Source organism: Mirounga angustirostris, unplaced genomic scaffold (genome assembly GCF_029215605.1).
Source record: "Mirounga angustirostris isolate CCGP_5_RB_7025 unplaced genomic scaffold, mMirAng1.0.hap1 SCAF_1, whole genome shotgun sequence".
NCBI classification, from domain to species: Eukaryota; Metazoa; Chordata; class Mammalia; order Carnivora; family Phocidae; genus Mirounga; species Mirounga angustirostris.
In genome coordinates, this window is record NW_026991709.1 from 78096656 (window position 1) to 78120564 (window position 23909).

The window sequence follows — 23909 nt, forward strand, 5'->3', positions numbered from 1 at the left end:
TTGTATCTCACTATATTTGTTATTTGCGGTTCCCTAGTGACTAATGATATCAGACATCTTTTTATGAGCTTATTTATTTTTAAGTCCGCTATGGAGAAATGTCTATTCAGATACTTTGCTCAATTTAAAGTTGGCCTTTATATTTTATTATTGAGTTGTGGGTATATATATAGTTCTGGATATATTATATTATATATTTTGGACTAGTCCTTTATTAGATAAATGATTTGCAAATATTTTCTCCCATTCTGTGGATTGCCTTTTTAATTTGTCTTTTCACTTTTGTTTTCTTGTGCTTCTAAAAGCACAGAAGTTTTAAAATTTGATGAAGTTTAATCTATCTATCTTTGTTGTTGTTGCTTGTGCTTTTGGTGTCCTGAGAAGTCATTGCTTAATCCACTATTACAAAAATTTACTTTTATATTTCTTCTAAGAGTTTTAGAGTTTTTCTCTTATCTTTAGGTACAGGATCCATTTTGGTTTAATTTTTGTATATAATGTAAGTTAGGGGTCCAAAATTATTCTTTCACATGTGCATATCCAGTTGTCCCAGCCTTATTTGTTGAAAAGGCTATCCGTTCCCCATTTGAAATGTCCTGATACTCTTGTTAAAAATCAATTGATCATAAATATAAGGCACTATTTCTAGATTCTCAAATTTAGTCCATTGATCTATATGTATGGTAATATATATTATCTTGATTACTGTAGCTTTGTAGTGGGGTTTTGAAATCAAGATATATGAATTCTCCCACTTTGTTCTTTTTCAAAATTGTTTTGGTTATTCTGGGTTTCTTGTATTTCCATAGGAATGTTAGGATCAACTGCCAATTTGTGCAAAAAAGCTAGCTGGGATTTTGGTGGAGGTTGCATTGAGTCTGTAGATCAGTTTGGGAGGTATTTCCCTCTTAATATTCGGTCTTTGAATTCAATAATACGAGATGTCTTTTCATTTATTTAGATCTTCTTTAATTTTTTAACAATGTTTAACAAGTCTTGTACTTTTGTTAAATTCTTTCCTAAGTATTTTATTCTTTTTAATATTATTAAAAATGGACTTGTTTTCTTAATATTTTATTTTTAGGTTTTTCATTGCTAGTCTATAAAAATATAACTGATTTTTGTATGTTGACTTAGTATCCTGCAACTTTGCTGAACTTGTTATTAGTTCTAACAGTATTTTGGTGGATTACTTAGGTTTTTCATTATACAAGATTATGTCATCAATGACTAGAGATAGCTTTACTTCTTCCTTTTCAAACTGGATGTGTTTTACTTATTTTTTTGCCTAGTTTTCCCAACTAAAATCTCTAGTATCACATTGAGTAGAAGTGATGAGTGGATGTCCTTGTTTTATTCCTTAACTTAGGAAGGAAGCTTTTGGTCTTTGACCATAAAGTATGATGCTATTAGCTGTGGGTGTTCATAGATGCTCTTTATCAGGTTGGAGAAGTTCTCCTCTATTCCTAATTTGTTGAATGTTTTTATCGTGAAGTGGTGCTAGATTTTGCCAAGTGCTTTTTCTGTGAATATTATCCTTTCTTCCATTATGTTATGTTATGTTATAATGTTATGTTATTTATTTATTTATTTTAGAGAGGGAGAGAGTGTGGGGGCAGGGCAGAAGGAGAGGGACAGAGACAGATTCCCAAGCAGGCTCCACACCCAGCACAGAGCCCAATGAGGGGCTCCATCTCAGGACACAGAGATCATGACCTGAGCCAAAAATCAAGAGTCGGACACTTAACCTATCGAGACACCCAGGCAGTGCCCTTTGTGTTATTGATAAGGTACATTGCTACTTATATGCGGAACTGATCTTCCATTCCTGGCATAAATCCCACTTTGTCATGGTGTATGATTCTTTTTATATGTTTCTGGAATCCTTCTGTCTTTTATATCTTCCATTTTTTCCTCTGTTGATTTCTTTTCTTTGGCTAATAAATATGCTCAAATTTTTTTCAATAATAACAGAGAACCAAATAAACTTGCTTCATGGGTCCTATGCCCCCAAGCCATTGCCCCATCTCTTTTCTTCCATTTTTATTCAAGTTTTGGAAAGAGTTGTCCTCTTGTTGGCTTAATACGGATTCATAACTTAACCATAAGGGAAACTTGTTGCATTAAGATCATGAAGGACTTTTCAACTTCCAAAGTCCATGAACACTTTTCAGTTCTTACTTTATTAGATTTATGTATCATTCTATAGTTTGTTTCCTGTTTCGTTCCTTTTTGAAACTTTCAAATCTCTGGTTTGATTTGTATCTTTTTTATTACAGTTTCTTGCTTTCCTTTGTGGGCATTTCCCCCCCTCCCCTGCCTAAAAAATACTGGTATTCCTCAATGTCCTGTCTTTGGTGTACCTCTCCTCTCACTTTAAACCTTGTCTGGGAAGTCTCATAGATGCTCATCATTTTTATTATCATCTGCATGCTGAGGAATAATGAATTGCTACCTTTTTTCAGATCCAGCCAGGTATATCTCAACACCTGGACATCACCATTTGAAAGTGCCACATGCTTGTTAAATCCAAGATGTCAAAATAAAACTCTGAAGCCTTTTTATCCTGCCCAACCTGTTCTTCTTCTAGTTTGAAACAAGTTTCTGGGATTTAGGAAAATTTAAGCAGCTTTCTAAGTGAGGTGAGAATTGCCTCAGTTTACCAAGGCAGGTGAGCAATCCTGCCTTTTCATTGCTGTGAGATGCTGTGTAGTAGGAAGAAATAATTCAACATTTTACCCTACCCTCAGAGAAATTTTAGCCTTAACTAAGAGACAGGAACAGGCACAGATGACTGTAATGCAAGGCAGTTGAGAAAAGCATGATAGGGGAAAAAGAGAATGATGATAGGAACTCAAAGGAGAATGAACTTTATAGCGCCAGGGAAGATGGCATATGGGAGTGGGGAGACCTCCCAGAGATGATAACTTTTGAACTGGGACAGGAAGGTGAGTGAGACTTAGACGGGGCAGGGTGGTAGAGAATTGGCTGAGCTGTCCGGGGGGTAAAGCCAGTATGTGCAGGGAGAAATGTATGGTTCAGTGTGTCTGGTGGGAGATTGGAGGGAAGTAACAGGTGTTCAGGTGGAGGCCAGAATTTGAAGTGCCTTGAATGCTACTATGGAGAATTCAAGATTTTATTCCATAGACAGAAGAGACTCTCTGAAGCTGTTAAGCAGAGTAGTGACAGGGTCCAAGCCACATCTTAGGAACACTTGAAGGGTCCTATGCATCTAGTGCTTACATGATTTTAAAATAATTATTCCTGGATGCCTCAGAGTCAGTGAAGTAGAAGAGGTCTTGAGAGATCACCTTGTCCTTGTTTTTGCTTTAGAAGTTGTGGTTCTTATATTTAAAAATAAAGAGACAATGAAGTAGCATCTGACATTAATCTGCTAAAGTTTGGCCACCTCTGTGCAGAGGCTCTTCTTCCCCACACTCCTCTGGCATTGTCTCTTGCCAAAACTGAAATGTGTGTCACTGTGTCCTGAAGGCAGAAGGAAAAAATATACATTAAACAAACAGGAAAAAAGAGGCACAAACAAAAACCCACCAACAGCCATCCATGACAGGTGTACAGACTCTTCCCCACTCAAGAGTCCTCCCCCACCCTGCCATCCTGCAACGCTGCTGAGGTCAGAGTCAAACATTGGCAAAGTGGGGCTTCCTTAGGGTACAGAACTTAAATTTCATGACTACCCCATGGCTTCCTTTTTGCCCTCCTCTGCTTTCATAAGGCACTCTGGTTATCTGTGAAGTTCTCATGGCATCTGTTCTTAGGCTACCTGTGAAATCCAAGGGCAGGACTTTGTTATCCATTGCTGTATTCTTCATGGTGCCCAGTGCGGAATCCTGGGCACCTGGTGCCTAGGGCAGTGATCTGCAAAATGTGTGCAGTCTGGGGGGATGTAAAGAACATTTTGGAGAGTGAGAAGAAAATATTAGAACTTCATTTATGCTTATATTTGTCAACATAAGAAATGAAGCTTTATTATTCTTGAAAGTATAGACTGACAGGAGTATGTACATATAAAATATAAATAAATGTATCAGGATGAATGCTTAAAAATTTTTTTTGGTGAGGTTTGATTAAAAATATTGCAGATCATGCTCTAAGTGCTGAATTAATGATTGTTGCATGAAGTAACTCTAAAGTATTTGGTGATAAATAGGAAAATTCATTACCAAAGAAAAAGCTGGATCATTAATTTATCCATTTATTCATGCCAACAAAGAAATATGAATACTAAATAGTGTCTTGTATGTGCCAGGCAATGTGTTAAGCTCTGTGGGTTGTTTTGTTCAAAGATGAATATAATGTATGTGGAGGAGGGACTTTGAAGAAGTTTTAAGTCCACATAATATGAGCAAGGTTATAAGGGAGTATATGGGGAAATGGGCACCCTCATGCCTCTTGGGGGGTGGAGCGTTTAGGCACCACTTTTCTGAAGGACATTTTGAAAAACATGTCAAAGACTTTTAAAAGTTCATACCTTGACCCAACAAGTTGTCTTCTAAAAATTTATCTAAAGTATAATTAAGGATTTGTGCAAATATTTAACTGCAAGAATGATTATCACAGCATGATTTCCAGTACTGAAAATTCAGGAACAGCCCAAATTTTCAACAACATGGGATTGCTTACATAGTATGTGTTATTTCCATTCAATGGAGTACAACCCAACCATTAAAGACTGATATGCAGGTACACATTTAATTACATTGCAATTTATTTACAATGTTTTAAAATTAAAATGAGTGATACAGTATCATATAATATAGAATTATTCTATTAATATACACACATATAGGAAAATAGATGCTAAGTGTGCTAACACTTTTCAGTATTAGTTTTTAAACCCACATTTTTTAAAGTACAGTTCTGTGGGTTTTAACTATGTATGCATTTGTGTAACCATTACAGCCATCAGGACAGATAGTTCTATAGCTTCAAAACAAACAAACAGAAACCCTTGTGCTGTTCTTCGCGGTTACACCCAAATCTCTGGCAACCGCTAACGTGTTCTCTGTTGCAATAGTTTGGCCTTTTCCAGAATGTTATATCAATGGGATCATATAGGATGTAACTTTTAAAAAAGGACTTCTTTCATTCAGCATAATGCCTTTAAGATGTGGTGCTAATAGTTTCTTTCTTAAATCGCTGAGTAGTATTCCACTGTATGGCTCTACCACAGTGGTTTCTTCATGCGTCCGTTGGAGAACATTGGGCCGTTTTCACTTTGGCTGCACAATGAAGAGAGGTGCCATAAACATTTGTGTACAGATTTTTCTGTAAGCATATGTTTTGCTAGGTCAGATGGTAAGTGTATGTTCTTCTTTACAAGAACCTACCAAACTGTTTGACCTTTATATTTTCCCACCACCAAAGTATCAGTGGTGGCAAGTATGGGTTATTGTCAGATTGTTTTCTGTTTTGTTTTGCTTTGATCTATTTTGGCCATTCCAATAGGTATATAGTGGCATCTTAATCCTGATTTTCATTTTCATTTCCTAATGGCTAATGATGTTGGATATTTCCTTATGTGTTTATTTGCCATCTGTATATCCTCTGTGATGAGGTGTCTATTCAAATCTCTTGTCCATTTTGAAAAATCGGATGGTGTGTTTTCTTATGGTTTACTATTGAGAGCTTTTTATATATTCTACACACAAATCTTTTGTCAGATATATAATTTGCAACTATATTTTCTCAGTCTTTCCCTTGTCTTTTCATTCTCTTAATAGTATCTTTCATAGAAAAGAGTTTTTATTTTATGAAGTCTAATCAATGTATCATTTTTTTCCTTTTATGTATTTTGTTTTTAGTGTCATAACTAAGAAATCTTTACCTACCCCTAGGTCATGAAAATTCTATCTTATTTCACTTATAAAAGTGTTACAACTTTATATTTTATATCTGAGATCCATTTTCAGTTAATTTTTTCCTATACGATGTGAGGTTTAGGTTGAGTGATTCATATTTTTGCATATAGAAGTTCAATGATTCCAGGGGCACCTGGGTGGCTCAGCTGTTAGGTGTCTGCCTTCGGCTCAGGTCATGATGCCAGGGTCCTGGGATTGAGCGCTACATTGGGCTCCCCGCTCCGGGGTAAGCCTGCTTCTCCCTCTCCCACTCCCCCTGCTTGTGTTTCCTCTCTCAGTGTGACTCTCTCTGTCAAATAAATAAAATCTTTTAAAAAAATTTAAAAAAAAGAAGTTCAATGATTCCAACTTGAGTTTTTGAAAATAAATTACCTTTGTGTCTCTAAAAAAATCAATTAGCCATATTTGTGTGTGAGTCTATTTATGGCCTTCCTATTCTATTCCAATGATCTCTGTGTCTATCCTTTTGCCAACACCACACTGTCTGATTACTTTATAGTAGGTCTTGAAATCAAGTAGGGTGGGGGCACCTGGGTGGCTCAGTCGGTTAAGCATCTGCCTTCAGCTCAGGTCATGATCCCAGGGTCCTGGGATCGAGCCCCTTGTTGGGATCCCTGCTCAGCGGAGAGCCTGCTTCTCCTTCTCCCTCTGCCTGCTGCTCTGCCTATCTGTGCTCTCTCTCTATGTGCCTGTCAAATAAATAAATAAAATCTTAAAAAAAAAAAAAAGGGAAATCAAGTAGGGTGAATTCCCTAATTTTATTCTTCTTTTTCAAATTGTTTTGGTTATTCTAGTTCCTTTGCCTTTCCGTATAAAATTTATAAGCTTCTTTGTATCTACAAAAACAAACAAACAAACAAACAAAAACAACCTTGCTGGGATTTTGAGTGGAATTTTATTAACTTTGTATATCAGTTCATGAAGAATTGACATCTTAACTATATTGAGTCTTCCAATCCATGAATATGGTATATCTCCCTATTTACATTAAGATTTAACTAAGTTTAGGGGTTAGACTATGGTTGTTTTCTTTTTGCTTATTTGCTTACTTGGATAGTGTTTCACTCTTAAAATTGTCGTTATTTTTAATTTAAAAATTGACAGGCCTTTCCATAGGCAATGGACAGGCAGATCAGAAGAATGGACTAGAGATTAGAGATGACAATCGTGGTGAGCTGGAGGCAGACCCAGCTATCAGTGGGTAAAGAATTTCAGTAGATAGACACAGACCCAGTTATCAGTGGGTAAGGAATTTCAGTAGATAGACATGGCATCAGGAGAGTATGGTGAAAGGTGGCTATAGTTCAGAATCAGGAAGGAGTAAGGAAAGATGGAGGTTCCAGCAGAAAATCTGCCAGTGATGAGACAATGTCTCATGTTGATTCAGGCAGGGTCTGAGCATTTTAAGAGGTCAGGAAGCATAGTCCTAGCTACTGGGATTCAGGAGGGGGACATCCCATCTCTAGTGGGAGTGGAGATAGGTAGCAGGGGCATGGGATAGATAGCAAGTGCCCCAGATACTAAAACTGGAGTGCACATGGGTGACTATGGGAGAGGATCAAGGCAGTGATCCAAATACGAGTTCACATCACTGTGGGAGGATTGGCTACGTATACTAAGTTCTGAGTCTTTTGAGAATCTAGACTAAGGCCCCTGAAATTCTACTTGACTAAGTCCTAAATTGGTCCTAGGAATGGTGTGGTGTTGATCCCAAAGGTGGAATTTGAGTGGCTTCAGTTGTGAAAAGAAGAGGAATGTTGGGCTTGGAAGCCAGGAGGAGCATTTCTCATTTGTTCACTTATTCACCCAACATTGACTACATGAAAGGCATTCTTATGTTATTGCTACAGTCCATGGTAATGCTGTCTACTTGTGGAATGAGTAGATAGTATGCCTACACACGCTTGAACACACACACTCATTCACACACGCATGTGCTCATGTGCACATGCATGGGTGGTTGCACAGGAGGAATGGCAGGCATTGGCTAAATGCCAGCTGGGAAACCCACGGTCCTGAGCCTCAGGCACTGGGAGCCCCATGGATCAGTTCACAAGCTAGCCGCTAACATCAAAGAGTGTCGGGATTGTTCCAGAACTGGGACAGAGGGTAGCTGTGACCCTGAGGTCTTGTGACACCAGAGAATAAGTTGATGCATTTCCTTGGGATTGAAAAAAATTCTAGATGGTATTTGAACAGCTGAGCCTAAGGACACAATGAATTGACCAAAGAGGGAAAGGGACCGATAAAAAAAATTAAATAGTTCTTGATTTAGGTAGCATCACTAGGGGGGGTATGTTTTTTGTTTTTTTTTTTTCCAGTAGGAAAAGTGATTAGCAGCTTCTTTTTAGCATCTAAGAACAAAAAGACAGCCAGTCTCTCGAACTTGAACTTGCTTATTATAAGCCCTTATCATAAACCATCGCTCTCTGTGTATTGATTTCTAGCCAACGATTAACCAGATGTGACCTTAGAGCCTTGATAATAGCTGGGGAACTCACTCAACAGAGGGAAGCCTGCTAATTTATGAACAAAGCAGGTATTTACAGACCCCCTCAGCTTTGGGTGAGTACTTTTCCATCCAGGTGGCGTAAGAAGTCACAAACACAGAGCTCTGATGGGTCCTTGAATGTGAGCTTGTGCTGACCATCTGGAAGGATGAAGTGGTCTAGACCTGACTGGAAATGATTTGATGCAAAAATCATGAAACCAGCCACCTGCTGTGGAGCGTTGAAATTCAGTGCCTATGTCCCCACATAATAGGATTACTACTAATAATACCACTCACTCTTGTATACATTACGCTTTACAAAATATTTTATAGCCATTATCATGGCGATATCTTTCTGTATGATTCCATTTATATAAAGTTCAAAAATAAATTCAAGTAAACTATAGTGTTTAGAGATGCATACTTAGGTGGTAAAACCATACAGCAAATCAAGGAAATGATCACAATAAAATCAGGGGAGCAGTGACTCGAGAGGGAGAAAACAGGTGTGATAGGTGAGGTGTGATAGGGAAGGTGTGATAGGGAAGGCACACGTGTAGTCCTTCTGGGTGTTGGTCATTTCTTCCCGTGAGTGGAACTTGCTTAGGGATTCACTTAGCAATAATTTGTTAAACTATATACTTATGACCTCTGCACTTTGTGCACTAGTGAATGTTTTATTTTACACACATCTAACAAACAAAAAGTCAAGAAAGAAAAGAAGTCAGTTCCTTCCTTTGTGTCATTTGAACCATAATTGGTTGTTAGTTATTGAGAGTCTAGGTGAGAGATGGCTAAAGCTATGCAATATATAGGGTGGGACTGCCTTGGGAGTACTGTACATAAATTGACCATATTCCTTATTTAGAAAAATCTCTCCACCCCCACACTATATCTATACGCACATACATGTAGTTCCAGTCTGAGAGTCCCATGGAAGGACTAAGAGGCTTCCTCAAGGTCACCAGATAATGTTAGAGTTAGAATTGCATCTTAGGGTTTCTACATCTGATGCTCCACGTCTAATGCTCTCGGGTGAGGATAATATTCCACTTCCAGCCTAACAAATTCCCCACATCTGTTTATTTCAGATGGAATGGATTTGGGTATCTTGGTTAATTGTGGAATTGTCTGCTGGTTTTCAAACTTGTTTTAAAAGATGGAGACTGTTTGGCTCTGTGCTAGTTTGACATGTCAAAGAGAGGTTCACTTGGTGCTGAGTTAAGCCAGTAGGAAAGACGTGCCTGATTTTCTAGTAACAACAGCATCTTGAAAAATTAGACTCTCTTTTACATATGAGATTCAATCTCATTATGGTATTTTTTGTACACCAAATGTATTATGTGTTCACTGTAAAACGTTTAGAAAAATTCAAGAGAGATAAAGGGAAATAATAACCACCCATACTCCCAACTTGCGGACATAAGCATTGTTAAACTTTGGTATGTATTTTGCTATGTTTGTTTAAAAAGTGTTTGCAAAACTGATATCCTAAAAATATGGTTTTGAAATTTGTATTAAAAAAAATCTTAACAGTGTATTGTGATTCTGTCTTCATATTAATAGTTCTCCTATAAAACAATTTTTAAGGCCCGTGTGATATAATGTGTTTAAGTGAATATATCATGTTTCTTAAAAAGCCAGTTTCCTTTTGTTGGCTATTTGGGTTTTTTTTCAATTACTGCTATTGTAAATAATGTTGCAATAAGCATCTTTGTAAATAAATCTTTGCACAGGCCCAGTATTATTTCCTTAGAATAAATTCCTAGAAATGAAATCACTGGGTCTGGGTCAAAGGGTATGCACACTTTAAAGGCTTTTGTTATGTTTGTCAAATTGCCTTTCAGAAAGATTGTCTCAATTTATGCTCCCACAGGAGTGTATAAAAGTATTTTCCTCAGCCATGCCAATGTTAGATATTCTCATTTAAAATGTAAAAAAAAAAAAAAGATTTTGTTTACTATAAGGTTCCAGGTTTTTTTCATATGTTTTTTTTAACCCTCATGCTGCTTTAATTCCTTTTGATCTTCAAGTAAAAATTGTGTGCTATCTCTTCTATAAGAGTCCTGATGATCAAACATAAATTACAGGACGAAGAAACCTCATGTGTATGTACGCATTTAAAACTTTCCACTTAAACCATGGAGGGAATCCATTATTAACAAAAAGGAGAATAGATTTTTGTCTGTGTTAACACTACGGCTCTCAACTGAGTCGCTTATTTACCTAACTAATGCCCCATTAGGTGTTCCAAGCACATTCACATATTGTTAAAATGCCTAACGATCATTCATAGAAATGAAAAGTCAAACAAGCCCAGTGTACCAATTTGCCAAATCCAACAAGCTCCTTGGCAATGTGCTTACAAGACCCTACGGGAGACAACAGCCATGAGTAGGTTAGACAGCCCATTAGCTTATGAAAAGAGCTGTCCATACCATCGTAATCTATCTGCCTGCATTTCACTGACATTTTTTTCCTGAGCTTATGGTGATAGAAAGCTATTTCCCACATTCCTACTCAGGCACTCAGTGGAACGATGGACAGGTTAAGTCCCAATAAAACAAATATTGCTACGATCCAAATCTTTCTATAACTGAAAGAATGTTAGGCCCCAAGTGGAATTCCATTCATTTCAAATATTTTTTTGATGTCATAAAATCCTAACACAACAAAATAATTGGGACAATGCTTGGGCCTACATTCTATTGGGATTTGACTTATTAGTGATAGTTTGATTAACATGGCTTCTGGAAAGAAATCTCCTTTGATTAAAACAGCAGCCTGGGGGAGAGCAGCTTGGGAGAAGTATGGACTTGTTCTTAGTTATTGCAGAGCTCTAGAGGGTAGAACCGAGGTCAGTGGGTGGAAGTAACAGAGTCTGATTATAGATAATCTTAAGGAATAAATTTCTAACAGTCAGGGTTGTGCCAAGAACAGCTGCCTTGTGAGTTAGGAAATGCCCTTTTACCTCTCAGGGTCCAAGCTCCCACTGGAGGAATAGTCAGGAATGCCAAGGAGGCGTTTCTTTTATGGTGGGGCGCAGGGTCTGTGTTTTCAGAGCAAGTCACGTGGACATAGTTGGGGTGGGTTGTTCTACCAATGGTTGTTTCTTCATAACAAGAAACAGGAGAAATTCCAAGCTAATATTTTTCAAATGGCTTATTCTCTATTTTGTTTTTGAATAGTATGCTAGTCAAATACAAATTGCCAAGGTGGAGGCCATCATTGTCTGAGTTAGGCCATAGTGCCATGTTAGATTATTCCCCCCAGATCTCAAAGGCATCAGAGCCTTTCTTTCTTTCTTTCTCACAGAAGCTTCACTGAAGCCCAGATGGTTCTCCAAGTCTGCTCCCTTTCAGTCAGTGCTCCACTTTAATTTTGTGCCTCCCTTGTCTCAAGAGGTGACGTCCAGGGCCTCCGTGGCGAGGGAAGACAAAGCCTGGAAGGCTCACAGAAACTCCTCTATGCCTTCACTTAGGCCACTTCTATTTACTACTGTCCATTGGTCAGAGTTACATAGTTACCCAGCCCATCTGGGCTGCAAAAGTGTCCTCTCGTGTCCCCAGGAAAAGATAAGTCCTTGTGAACCCATTGCACTATTTTTTGCCAAGGTGCCATAGATTTTCTTTACTTTTATATTTTACCTTGAAGGAAACATATTTTATTCACCCTATGGTAGAACAAACTGAAGCATGACCTCTACCTTTCCACACAGACAACTGATTTTATGTAGCTTTAGCAGTTAACTCGCTCCATTGTTGCAAAAAGTTTATCCTGTCTGAGAAGTTGGGGGTGTGTATTCTCCATGTACATCCATACCCTGGCTCCTGATGCTGTATTTATTTGGAGTAAAGTTACCAAAAATGGTTTCTGAGCCTCTTGTAGAATTCTCACATTTTTCTGACTTTCAGCTCTGGATCCCTCTGTGCTGGGTCTCCTGAACACTCACTGTTGAGGAAAAGGAATATGTTAGTTTGTTAGGGTCGTCTTAACAAGGCACCACAAACTGGGGGGTGGGGGGAGCTTAAACAACAGAAGCTTATTGTCTCACTGCTCTGAAGGTTGGGAGTCTGAGATCAGAGTGTTCCTTCTGAGGCTGTGAGGGAGAATCTGTTCTGTGCCTCTCTCCTAGCCCCTGGCAATTTGCTGGCAATCTTTGGCATTCCTTGGCTTGAAAAAGCATCTTCCTGCTCTCTGCCCTCATCTTGACATGGCATTCTGCCTGTGTGTGTGTCTCTCTCTCCATGTCCAAATTTCTCCTTTTATAAGGACACCCATAATACTGGTTGTGGACCACCCTAATGACCTAACTTCAACTTGATGACCTCTGTCAAGACCCTATCTCCAAATAAGGTCACATTTTGAGGCAAGAGACCTGAGTTTCGACCCACTTCCCTTTTTTGAGCCTCTGTACTTTGATCTTTTAGAAGAGGGGGTTGGGCTGGTGAACTTTGAGGTTCTAACCTGCTCTGAGACTCTGTTATACTGTTGGTGACACTGTAAGGTGTAAAGGCATCATCTTAAAAGAACCCATGCCTAGAAGGGTCTATGTGGCTTTCTGGGTCCCTAATCTACTATGGCATGGCTTAGGTGCAAGGAAGAGAGACCACACATTGTGGTTTACGTGCTGAGGGTCTTATTTTGGCAGGCAGGTGTGAATGCAGGCTCTCTTCTCTTTGACACACATATACGTATATGCACACAGCTTTGTTGTTGGATAGGGGAGGGAGATATTTTTAATAGCAGAGTCTTTTATCCCTTCTTTTTTTTTTCCTGGAAAAAGATGAAATCATCCATTTATTCTGGACCAATTACAAGCACTAGAAAGCACAGGAGGAACAGAGAGCCTGATCACAAATAAATATACACTGGGGGAGGGGGGAACAGAGGAAACTGTTATTGATTGGCCTTGTAAAATCTGCTGCTGAATCGATAGCAATTTCTGGAAATGCCAGACATTTATTTTGTGTGGCTTGAACAGCGGAGATAATAATAAACGTACTTATGAAGTGAGTCTCTTGACACCATTTCCTTGAGCCCCTTATAATAACACACATACATAATGGGTACAATAGCTCTACAAGCCATAGGAAACAGACTTCAGACTTACGGCCCCGTTGCCCACTACTAACCTCCCCTCTGTGCCGGACATAGCATTCAAATAAGTCTCTTAAAAAAGCACAGACGACTGAGCTTCATGAAGAGATGGGAGAGATGGCCTCATCAGCTGTGGAAAGGCAGGCCAGGGCTTGTTCTGAGGCTCAGGGAAGAAAACCAGACACTGAAACTGCTGGACCCTGCCTGGCCATTAGGAATTTCTGGACCTGCCCTCTCACCTGTGCTATCTCTGAGCTCTGTTCATCGTTTCTTTCTAACAATGGGCAGCTTACCTTGGGTGCATGTTCCCTCATCCCAATCCATCATCTGTAGTCAGTCCCTTCTCCCTACTCCATGTCAAGGGCATTTGATAACCTTGTCAGGGCCATTACATCTGGGAGAAGGCTCAGGCGTGTTACAGGAATCAGGAAGTTGCTTAGTGTGCTTTAGCGTGGTCAAAAACTACCATTTACCGAGTACCTATTACGTGCTAGGTACTTCACACTCATGGCCTCATTTATTTCTCACCACAACCTTTTGAGTTACTATTATTCTTTTAACAATTTTTTTTTTTGGTAAGAAACTGGGGCTCATCAAGTTTAAATAAATTACTTCAGCTCATGAAGCTATTATAAAACCGCTAGATTTGAACTCAGATCTGACTCTAGATTCTGTATTCTTTCCATTCTGCTTTTGCCTGCTTCATGTGAGCTGGGATGCTGGGAGATGGAATGATAATATTTGGAGGGCCTTGAATGCCTGGTGAAGGCATGTCACATTATTCCTGTGCATTAGGGATTGTATGAAGGTTTCTTGGAAAATATAAATAGTACAATCAGAGCTAAGTTTTAGGGAGGTCCTATTCAGGACAGATTGATGCAGGGAAACAGGCTAAGAGATCATATGAAAGGATACAAGAGCAGACGTGATAAGGAGGACTAGGAGAGGGGCAATAGGATGGCCAAGAGATGGATCTTGACAGTCACAAGAGTGGAAAATGTTTCCCCTTCTCTCCACTTTGTCTCATCCCTGCCTCTGCCTCCCTTCCCAGCCACTTCACCTGTTCCTATTTTGGGATGGTAGGAGGTTTCCCTGGAGAATATTCATTCCCAGCCTGGGCCTCTTGATGCAAAGTCACTCTCAATGATACCGTTGGATACAGATGCCTGCTGAGCTGGTAATAGATGGAGATCATTTTTCCATCTCATTTCCTTAATACATCTCCATTTAGTATGGTGCTGTAAAGGAGAATTTGAACTACTAATTTGGATGGCAGGAGAAGGTGTTCTTTTTGTAAATTGGTAGATTTGCGGATCTCTGGCTATGTCCCGTCTCTTCATAATGAACCTGTAGTTTTGTGAGACAGTCTTCATGACTCTGGAAAACACAGGATGTCTTTCCCTTGAGATTTGAACTGGTGTTGAGAGTGACTCTTTCCCTCCAAGTACTCAAGGACCTGGCTCTCTTCAGATGTTAAGTCAGTTCCTGTTTCAGAAAAATAGCTGGAAGGGGCACCTGACTAGCTCAGTCGGTAGAGCATGTGACTCTTGATCTAGGGGTTGTGAGTTCAAGCCCCCAAATAATAATAATAATAATAATAATAATAATAATAATAATAATAATAAAATGTTTAAATAAATAAATAAATAAAAACCTCAGAAAAATAGCCAGGAAAGAGCTCTCTGAAAACTTGAAAGTAAAAGAGACTTCTTGAGTGACTATCATGTGAGGACCCACATGAGTTAATTCTTCAGATGTCTTTTGTGCATGTATTTTGTGCCATACCCCATGATAGGGCCTATGGAGGAAGCCAAAAAGAATTGTACAGGGTTCCATCCTTCAAAGAGCTCACAGCCTATTAGGAGACATAAGTTCATGTTCACAAATAACATCTATACAAGACAGTCTCTGGTCCACACCACAAAACTGCCACAGATAATAGGGGCCAGGAAAGTTCAAAGGGAAATAGAAAGATAGGTTGTAGTTTTTTAGTGGCCCTTGAATAAGAATAGAAAAAAATGAAACTATGGGGTATTCTAGGTGTAGAGAATGACAATGGCAAAAGCAGCAATGAGAAAACACAGAGTGTGTGAGGCATCCCAGAGAAGAATCCAATTCGCTGAGATCCCAATTCATGGAGATCCACTGGGCCTCAGTGGAAGGGAGGGGTGGAAGATTGAGAAGGTGGATTAGAGGAAACTAAGTACCAGGCAGAGGCAACAACTCTACACACAAAAATCTGACAATTTAGATGAAATGGACCAATTCGTCAACAACTACCACAACTTAATATGATACAGATAACTTGATTAATTAATTAATAACTTGATTAACTATAATTAATAAGAAATTGCACTCATAATTTTAAAACTCTCAGAAAGGAAATAGCCAGTGTCAGATGGTTTCACTGAAGAGTTCTTCCAAACATTTAAAGAAGAGTTAACACCAATTCTACACATCTCCTAGAGAATAGAAGAGAAAAGAATAATCCCCAACTCATTTTATGAAGGTAACATTACCCTGATACCAAAATGACACAAACAGTGCCAATAATGACAACGACAGACTAATGGCTCTCCTGAATATAGAGGAAAAAATATTTATAAAAAAATACAAAATATGGGGCGCCTGGGTGGCTCAGTCATTAAGCGTCTGCCTTTGGCTCAGGTCATGATCCCAGGGTCCTGGGATCGAGTCTCACATCGGGCTCCCTGCTCAGCCGGAAGCCTGCTTCTCCCTCTCCCACTCCCCCTGCTTATGTTCTTTCTCTCGCTGTGTCTCTCTCTGTCAAATAAATAAATAAAATCTTTAAAAAAATACAAAACATGATATAGAATTCAACAATTATGAAAAAATTATATGCTATGATGAAGTAAGGCTTATTCCAGAAATACCAGACTGGCTCTAATATTAAAAAAGATAGATTAATGTTAATCCACCATATTCACTGTCTAAAGAAGAAAGAGCAAATGATCATCTCAGTCAATACAGAAAGAGCACATAACAAAATTCAATAATCATTCATGATAAAAACTTTCAGAAATCTATGATTAGAGGAAAATATCAACTTGATAAAGAGTATTTGCAAAACCCTACAACTACTATTATACTTAATGATGAAAGGCTGAATTCTTTGTCCCTTAGATCAAGACTGAGGCAAGAATGTTCACTCTCACCTCTTTTATTCATATTTTTGGAAGTTCCAGCAAATGCAAGGCATCAAGAAAAGGAAATGAAAGGAATAAAGTTCAGAAAGAAAAAAAATCATCCCTATTTATAGATGACATGATTAGCTACATAGAAAATTGCAAGGATGTGAAAACAAAACAAAACCACCCCTCTTAGAACTAATAAGTGAGTTCATCAGGGTTGCAGGATACAAAATAAACAAACAAAAATCAATTGTATTTTTCTATACTAGCAACAAACACACAGACATTGAAATTCAAAATATAACATCACTTACCATCACTCAAAAAACAAAATATTTATATGTAAATGTAATAAAACATGTATAGGACTTGTATGCTGAAAAGTATAAGATGCTGAAGAAAGACTCAAAGGAGATCTACATAAATGGAGAGACATACTATTTCTGTTCATTAATTAGAAGACTCAACATAGCTGTACTAGTTTTCTATTTCTTCTATAAAAAAAAAAATTACCACAGACCTAGTGGCTTAAAACAATGAAATTTATTTTCTTATAATTTTGGATTTCTGAAGTCTGAGATTGGGTCTTATGAGGCTAACATCAAAGTATGGTCAGGGTTGGTTCCTTCCAGAGGCTCTGGGGGAAGAATCTACTTCCTTACCTCTTCAGCTTCTAGAAGACATCGGCATTCCTTGGTTTATGGCTCCTTCCTCTACCTTCAAAGCCAGCAGCATAGTACCTTCTAAGCTCTTTCTGTCCCCTGCTTACATCATCACATGTCCCTTCCTCTGACTCGGATCCTTCTACCTCCTTTGTATAGGGACCTTGTGATTACATTGAGCCCATCTGGATAATTCAAAAGAACCTTCCCACCTCCAGGTCTTTAATCACATTGGCAAAGCCCTTTTTGTCATATAAAATAACATACTTACAGTTTCCAGGGTTTGGGATGTAGAAATCTTTGAGGGTACATTATTCTGTCTACCATACAAGTAAAGCCATCAATTTCCTCCAAACTGATGTACAGATTTATCACAATTCTTCTGAAAATTATAGTAAGATTTTTGGTATGTATCAACAAGATTATTCTAAAAATTTATATGGGAAGGTAAAGAAACTTGAATAGCTAAAACAATTTTGAAAAAGAAGTATCAAGTCAGAGGAATCTGTCCACCCCATTTCAAGACATATTATACAGCTATAGTAAGCAAGACTGTGTGGTATTTGCAAAGAGATGGACACACAGATCAATAGAACAGAATAGAGAGCCCAGAAATAGACTCACACAAATATGACCATCTGTTTTTTGACAAAGGTACAAAAACAATCCAATGGGGAAAAGATACGCTTTTCAACAAATGGTGCTTGAGTGATTAGACATCCACAGGCAAAAACAGACAAACAAACAAAAGCAAACAAAGGAACAGACCTCAACCTATGTCTCACATCTTATATGAAAATTAACTCAAAATAGACCATGGATTTAAATGTAAAACATGTAATGTCATTTGCAAATATCTTCTCCCATTCTGTGGATTGCCTCTTAGTTTTGTTGACTATTTCCTTTGCTGTGCAGAAGCTTTTTATCCCCAATGTTCGTAACAGCAATGTCCACAATAGCCAAACTGTGGGAGGAGGCGAGATGCCCTTCAACAGATGCATGGATAAAGAAGGTGTGGTACTTATATACAATGGGATATTAATCAGCCTTCAGAAAGGATGAATACCCACCATTTGCATCGACATGGATGGGACTGGAGGAGATTATGCTAAGTGAAATAAGTCAAGCAGAGAAAGACAATTATCATATGGTTTCACTCATATGTGGAACATAAGGAATAGCATGGAGGACATTAGGGGAAGGAAGGGAAAACTGAAGGAAGGGAAATCAGAGGGGGACATGAACCATGAGAGACTATGGACTCCAGGAAATAATCTGAGGGTTTCAGAGGGGAGTGGAGTGGGGGGATGGGGTAACCCGGTGATGGGTATTAAGGAGGGCATGTATTGCATGGAGCACTGGGTGTTATACGCAAACAATGAATCATGGAACACTGCATCAAAAACTAGTGATGTACCATACAGGGACTAACGTAACATAATAAAAAACAAAAACCAAAAAAACCAGAGAAAAATAAATGTAAAACATGAAACTATAACACCTTTAGGAAAAAAAATAGAAAATCTCCTGGATCTAGACCTAGTATCTAGAACTATATCTAGAACTAAGCAGAGTTCTTAGACTTGACACCAGAAGCATAATCCATAAAAGAAAAAAAAAAGGATAAATAAGACTTCATCACAATTAAAAAAAAAAACTTGCTCCATAAAAAGTCCTATTAAAAAGATGAAAAGACAAACTATTCACTGGGAAGACAATATTTGTCAGATATTGAAAAATACCTGTCAAAAAATTAATATTTAGAATATTTATATATATATAGGACTCTCAAAACTCAAAGGTTAAAAAACAATCTAATGTGAAATCAACAAGAGACTTGAAGAGACATTCTACCAAAGAGTATGTACAAATGGTATGTAAATGCATAGTGACATATTCGACAGCATTCGGGTTCAGGAAAATGAAAATTAAAAACCCATGAGATATCACTATACACCTATCAGAATGGCTGGGATAACAAAAAGTAATGACAACCTGAGGAGCTAGCAAGTACTCAGAGAAACTGGTTCACTCATAAATTGCTGGTGGGAATGTAAAGTGATACAGTCTTTCTGGAAAATAGTTTGGCAATGTCTTAAAAAATTTAAAAAAGTTAACATGTAACCCTGTACTTCCCAGCAACTACTCCTGAGCATTTGTTCCAGAGAAATGAAGATTTATGTTCACACAAAATCCTGTCCACAAGTATTTATAGCAAACTTGTTCATGAAAGCCCCAAGCTTGAAACAACTCAAGGTTCTTTCGATGGGTGAATAAACTGTGTTCTAGTCATACATGGACTAGTACTCAGTAATAAAAAGGAGCTAACTTGATACATACACAACCTGGATGAATCTCCTCATAAGAATTATCCTGATAGGAAAAAAACCAATGACAGGATTCCATTTATATTATGTTCTTGAATTGACAAGATTTTAGAAATGGCTAACGGAGTGGTGGTTGCCAAGGATTAAGGAGGAGATGGGAGAGGGAGTGAGGTGGGTTTGGCTATAAAGGGCAACATCAGAGATCCTTGGGGTAATGGAAATATTCTCTGTCTTGACTGGATAAATACCAATATATTAGTTATGATATTGTGCTATGGGTTTGCAAGATGTTAACATTGGACAAAGGGTACACAGGCTCTCTGTATTATGTCTTACAACTCCATATGAATCTACAAGTACCTCTAGATAAACATTTGATTAAAAATAAGCCAGAGGAGACTCAAACTAGGATGCCGAGAGTTTTGGAAGAAGGTGATGTAGAAAGGCATGAATGAGAGCAACAATTCAGGGAGCTGTTTTAGCTCTTTCCCCCCGCCCCTGATCATGATATGCCTGGGTTGACTGAGGTTGTTGGCATGTCTCTGAGTAATAGCATCACTCTAGTTTGTTCACTTACTTGATAAGCATGGGGAGGGACTTCTCCACCTAGTGTCCTTGGGTGACTTGAAGTATTGTCCTAGTCTGATCTGCTTCAGTGGCTTCTGGAGGGAAGTCAAGGAGACATTTATAAAAGACTTTGGGGGACTGAACTATGTCTCATTGGTCCCAGTGATAAAGTTTGGAGAAGTCACACCAAGAAATCTTCTAAAATTCTCCAGAGCAGTGGGGAGGTGGTAGTGGAGCATTATGGGCATGAGTTGCATATAAGCTTACCTACTAAGCCTACAGGACTAATCAAGAGAAAGGATAAAAAGTGAAAGAACGTTGGCTTCTAGAGTGAGGGTGAGGCCATTCTCTCCCCTCCTTCATGCCCCCCTCGACGGCCACATGTACACACCACCCTCAAGGATGAGCCAGGATCAAAAGCGAGTGTATGATGGAGTCCTGAGTTAGAAAGGGAGCTTTTGCAGGGCTGAGCTGATAGCTTGGATGGTCTGTCCCTGCTGCTTGGGAGGGGCCTCTACTTGGAAGCCTGGGGAGGAGAGGCTTAGGAGAGTTTGGTTCTGCTTTCAGCCTTTAGCCTGAGCAAGAGGAGGCCTGTTGAGTGTTAGCTGCCCAGCTCAATAAGAATCTAACTGAGATCTGGGGCCCAGGCCCAAGCTTGTGGTAATAATGTTGCTCTTCTGCCTGACCTTGCCACTGCCTGGCTCCCTCGGGTAGTGGCCATGGCAGTTGGCTTGTTTGTTTGGTTGGTTGGTTGGCTTGGTTTGGGTTTTGAGTAAATGATAGCCAATTCTCTCAGCCAGTTCCAAGTCTGAATAATGGCATGCAGGACTCTCCCCAGCCTCCACTCCCTGCTTCTTCCTCCTTCTCCCTCTCGCCTCAGGTTCGGCCACACTTGACTCCTCACTCTCCCCTGCACATGCCAAGGAGGAACCACCTCAGAGCCTTGGCATGTACTCTTTCTTTTGCAGGCTTCTCCACCCCACAGATCTGTCCACAGGGTCTGTTTGCTCACCCCTTCAGGTCTTAACTTAAATGTCACATTTTCAGGGAGATTGTTGCAGAACATCTTACATAAAATTGTGTCACCCCTACTTCCAACACTTGTTACCCTCTTCTCGGTTTTCTTTGTTCTTCAAAGCATATATGACTCTCCAACACTCTGTATTTTACTTTTATCTCATTCCATGTCTGAGTTCCTCAGTTCAATGTTAGCTTTATGAAAAGAGGGCTTTTTGACTGTTGTGTTCACTATGGAATGTGTCTAGAACAGAGCCTGGCAGAGAGTAGGCAGTATCAATAAATATTTGATAAATGAATGAGTGGAATGAGGGAGTGAATAAAATTCTTTTAGGTGTAAGGTAGAACATACACTATATATTTTTAATATTTTAAATTAAGTATACTATTAATTAACTTAATAATTATTAAGTATATTTTAAATATACTGTATTACTTACATTAAATAATATAAATTAATTATTTAAAAATATACTATAGTAAAAAATATATTGAATTGAGAATATATTTATATTTTAAATAAATACGCTGTGTGTGTTATCTGTTTATCTAAGTAATATATAATATTACAAGCTTTATTTGTTTTAAGTCTATGACCTTGAAAATAACCCTGGACTGGAGTTTGAAGGGTTGGTGTCAGTTCTGGCTTCTTCAAAGCAGATCTCATGGGAAGAAACATTTCATATCCCTGCCTTGGTATTTGTACTTGTGAAATAGGCGTAATATTCCCTGTGTGCCTCACAGGATTATTATGGGAATCGAATAAAATATTGGACAGGGATTTGTAAAAACTAAAAGGCAAATCACACACACACACACTCTAACCTCTGCGAGGATGAAGCGCTGTTATAGCAATGTTTAGTTATGAAACTAGAGAATTCAGCCTGTGCCCTTCCTTGTCCTAGTGATTCTAGAAACACAAACTATGACAGCAGAGTCGGGTGTTCTGTGGGCCTTAATTTTCCCGTGATCCTATGAGGTTGTCTGAGAGACTGACCTGAAACCCGAGTGTGATTTGGGAACTTCTCAGGAGTGTTTCGTGAGGGGAGAGGAGAGCAGAGCCCAGCGTGTCATGGAATATTCCTTCCTTTCTTCCATTCGCCCCAAGCCCTGTGCTGTTGCATTTCTTGCTGTGTATTATTGACAGAGGAAATGCTGATTCATGGTCTGAGTTACAGGAAACCTTGTTTCCTGGTGAAGAAACAAGCCGGGTGGTGCTGCCAGCCTGCTCGTCTGCCAGTTTCTGCCCCATGCCCTTCTCCTGGGCCTGCACCCAGAGCGACTGAGGAGGGGTAGGGCCAACTCGGGCTTAAGCAGTTAGGTCACTTTCCCTTGGAACGGCATCCAGCACAGCCTCCTCACTGGGCCTCTGGAGGCCCTTCTGGCTCTGACCCCACGATACCTTTCCATCCCATCTCCCACCACTCCCTCCTTGCACCCTGTGCTGCGGCCACACATGGCTACTCCCAGTTCTCTGTGAACACCTTGTATTTTCCAGACCCTGTGCCTTGGCTCGTGATGTGCCCTGCCTGGAATGGCCCCTGACCCAGTGTCGGCTCATTGAAATCCTACCCATGCTTCACCTTTGCTCAGGGCTACCTGCTATGTGAAGTCTGCTAGGTTGCCCTCTATTATTTTTGTTCTCTTTTTTAGTAGGGGGTATTTTCAAATATGCACAAAAATAGACAGAGCTGTTGGGCCAGTGTCCACATACCCACTTCCCAGCCTCAACAATGAACTGATTTCTCTTCATTTGCACTCGATCCCTCTGTCTCTGAGCTCCGCTAGGAACCCTTATGTTCTTTGCTTCACTCATATTTGCAGAATTGCGCGGGAAGAAAGTGAGCCAGTGGATTTAGAATGCTGTTTACCCACCTCCCATATTGGGGAAACTGAGGACCCAAGAAGTGAAGTGAGTTGCCCAATGTCATGAGACAGGTAGTGGCAAGCTGAGACCAGATTCTTCAGAAGGGCCTCACAGTCTAATTGGGAGGCGTGGATAATATACTCATAACAAGTACATGCTATTGGATCTCGAGTACTACACGGGTTCAGGTTAAGTGATTAATAAGTATGTGTTGAATGAATAAGTTAATCTTTCCAATTGATTAATAAGATGACCCCTTAAGCTTGGCCCCAAGCAGCTCCCTGGTCCTCTCCATGCTGTAATCTGATGTCAAGGCTCTGGAGATACCTGATTTTTGTAGAGAGAAAAGCCAGGTACTTGCAAAGCCCAGTGAGAGTTAATGAAAAGTTTAAAACAATAAATAGTTTCAAATAAGTTCTGTGTTACTCCAACATGGGTTAGAGAGTAGGTGTTCTGTATCTGAAGAACTAAATGCTGTTGAGTTAATTTGGACTAGAAAGTAGGAAGAGAAATTAAGAGAGCCTTACCCTCTGTGACTGGGAGTACATGTGTGTCAGATCATCTGGGAGGAAGGCATGGGAGAAGGTGTGGAAAGATAAAGTAAGAAATAAAAAGCCAGCAGGGGCAAAAGGGTAATTTTTTCCTCTTGATCCATATTTGGCTCAAACCTTGATTTTGGCAGTACAGCAAGAGGTCATCTGGTGTCCAGTCTGCCACACCCTGATTTACTATGTCAAAAAGAAAGGAGAGATCTGGTCATCAGCCAAGAAGCTGTTGTCAGTGGGGTGAAAAACACAATGTGTGTGGATTTTCCTCATAAATAGGGTTAAAACATAATTTGAGA

General features: G+C 39.2%; 1 long non-coding RNA gene across 1 annotated transcript; it reads right to left on the reverse strand.

The window, feature by feature from the left end:
* Positions 1–12134: 12134 nt before the first annotated feature.
* LOC129045442 (uncharacterized) lies at positions 12135–22296 on the reverse strand. The gene is made up of 3 exons (XR_008505188.2): positions 22196–22296; positions 20192–20276; positions 12135–12324 (listed from the first exon to the last, which is right to left on the reverse strand). It is a non-coding gene; the product is annotated as an uncharacterized LOC129045442 (long non-coding RNA).
* Between the last annotated feature and the right edge of the window lie 1613 nt (positions 22297–23909).